This window comes from Vigna unguiculata, chromosome 10 (genome assembly GCF_037176805.1).
Source record: "Vigna unguiculata cultivar grain cowpea cultivar isolate G323 ecotype 2 chromosome 10, ASM3717680v1, whole genome shotgun sequence".
NCBI lineage: Eukaryota > Viridiplantae > Streptophyta > Magnoliopsida > Fabales > Fabaceae > Vigna > Vigna unguiculata.
The window spans coordinates 31,364,411-31,367,365 of NC_140801.1; positions in this window are offsets into that span (position 1 = coordinate 31,364,411).

Below are 2,955 nucleotides of genomic sequence, written 5' to 3' on the forward strand. Positions count from 1 at the left end.
ATGAAATCGTGAAAATGTATCTGATTATATGAATGAAGTCTTTTGTGCTCTAGCTTACCCTACTTTTATTATTTGTGTGTTCTGCTGTGTGGTACTCTCTCTCGCGATGATCATCAACGTGTTGATATGAGTAGATGTGAGGAACACCCGTAGACAACAAGGAGGTGATGGTTCCGCTGCATAATCTGCATGGGCTAGATCTTAGTTTCTTTGGGCTTTCTTTAGGGCTTTGTCCCATGTATTTCAATATGCTTTATTACTCTACCTGTAATCTCTAGACTTTTCAATTGCTTTCCTTTGGCATCGTGGTGTGTCTGGTTTTGTAGGGGTTGGGTTAAGGACCCCAAGACTGCGCTGTTGTACTATTTATGCGTGGCGTTTCTTTTAATTACGTTTATTAATTAAATGGGACGTTACATAGAGAGAAAAAGTAGTCATGACAACCGATAGAAACAATAACATATAAATATGTATTAAAATAAGAAAATTGAAAACAGTGTGATAAACAATTTACTAAATCATATGTAAAAAAAAGTAAATATTTTTGTCTAATTTAAATACAACTTCTTAAACTGATATTTCAAAGAAATAGTGGAAGTAATTATCTAAATTGCGTATCATTTTCATTAAGCTCATGCATGTGTATCATTTTCGTTAAGCTCATGCATATGTATCATTTTCATAAACAAATTAAAGATTCTTCATTACTCGCCCAACATGGGTGTCATGGCTAAAAAGCTAGCACGTACAGTGTGGCTTGAAGCCAAGTTGATTAAGTGAGTCAATATAAGCGTAATCTTAATTTAATGATAGCATTTTAAGCTAACTAAGTTGGCAATTGATTTTGGGCGATTAAGTCAAAGTCGAATTAGAAGACAAATATCCGATAAGAACTACCATACTTCTCTAACTCTAATTTCCTATTTTGTGCTATTAATTTATTCATAGATTTCATTAATTACTTTGTCAAGTTTCTAATAGGTAGTTAATCAACGTCAACCAACTCTTCTCGATCCTCTGTTTCTCTCTTGTCCACAAGAAACCGTTAACTTCACGTCATTGTCGAGAACAAACAAATCAAGAAACAAGCAAATAAATATATAAAAGAAATTGACCACGGATATATTTTGGAATAATTATTGTAAATACAACGACGTGGTAGACACTCTCAACGTTATTAAATTTGGGATAATTGCAAACCCAACATAGATTTACTGTTCTATATAGATGAAATAATTATAATTATCAATTAGGATTTTTTTTTCTTGAATTCTGTCTTAAAAGATGTAAATTATGCTAAAAATAGAAAGATATCTTCTTCATATTGTCTCATATCCTCTAAAAAGATGTGTATTCAGGGGCAGAATTTGGAAAAAAGTTCAGGGATGTTAAGTGTAATACCTCATTTAATTAAGTACGCGAAATTAAAGGAAGCGTTACAAGAAAGATAACATAAAGCGTAGTCTGGGAATTTTAAACTCAACTCCTTACAACTCATGGCACACCACGATGCCCAAAAGAAAACTAGATGAAGAGTTTAACCAAAAGTACATTATCTACGGACGAACAAATACGTGGGTCGCAGCCCTAGAGAAACTCATACGGAAATATAAACCAGTCCACGCGGACTATGCAGCGAAATCTCCACCCCCTGTTGCCCACATGTGTTCGTCGCATCTGCTCACACCAACAAGTTGATGATCATCGCAAAAGAGAGTACCACACAGTAGATCACACAACAAAGAAAGTAGGGTAAGCCAGAGCACAAAAGTTTTCATCCATCAAATCAGATGTAATTTCATAATACCATACACTCAAATCAACCAAGCATGTTATGACTTTTCAGGCAATAGACACGACTCGACTCATCCGGATACATATAACCATGGTCGGATTCAGCGGATGCTTGCACTTGTGGTGGATACCTCTGCTCACCCCCGAGCTATGTGTTACAAGTGTTTCAATGAATCAATTTCCCTCACTACAAGGTTAGCCCTTAATGAATTTCAGGTCTCTTGCTACTCTCACCACAGGAGTCAGTATGTTCTAAGTGAGACTAACTGACCCCTTAGAGTGTCAGGATGCAATCCTTACCTTGAATCCTTACCTAGTTATACAGATGGGGCACCACCATAGACACCCACTAACAGGGGCCATGGAATTACGTCCCGACCACTGAAGCGCGACCCTGAAAGTCTCACCTAGAGACCCCAAGGAATTATGCACTAACACAAACAAAACATGATCACACAGTCAAATAATATTTGTCATGCAAGGATATATTCATTATGTCAACCTTTAAAGCCAATACCTTTCACTTTTCCAGGTCCAACTCAAGCCAACTCATCATAACCCATCCATGCACATAGGATTCAACTCATCTCATTATCATGCCACTTTAATAATACCTATCTCATTTAGTTCACATGCCAATTTTCACACCAAACCCATCATCTACAATCCATGAATCATGCCACGCATACATAACACTCCATTATATACATGTTTCTCATCATAATGTTCATACCCAACCAAATACCAATCATCCAAGAGCAAACAAGCATCCAAACAACGCACTGCCTCGCCCAGCCCCTCGCTCAGGCTGAAGGGTCTCGCTCAGGCGAGCCCCCTTCGCCTAGGCGAGGGCTCAAAAAAGCATTAGGAAACCCATGCGGGATCTCGCTTAGGCGAGACCCCTCTCGCCTGAGCGAGATACTCGCTCACTCAAAATAAAGAGTGGGTCGCCTGGGCGACCTTTCGCGTAAGGAGGGTTTGGGCGAGTCCTTGTTCATCTCGCCTAGGCGAGACTGGCTCGCTTGGGCGAGATTAGCAGGTCTCGCCACTATTTTCCTGCAATAGTCCGTCGCACCAGCCCAAACAACAGATTCATACAATAGTTTCATGCGTTCAAAACCAACATAGCATCACACCAACCACACCAACTCGAAACAACAG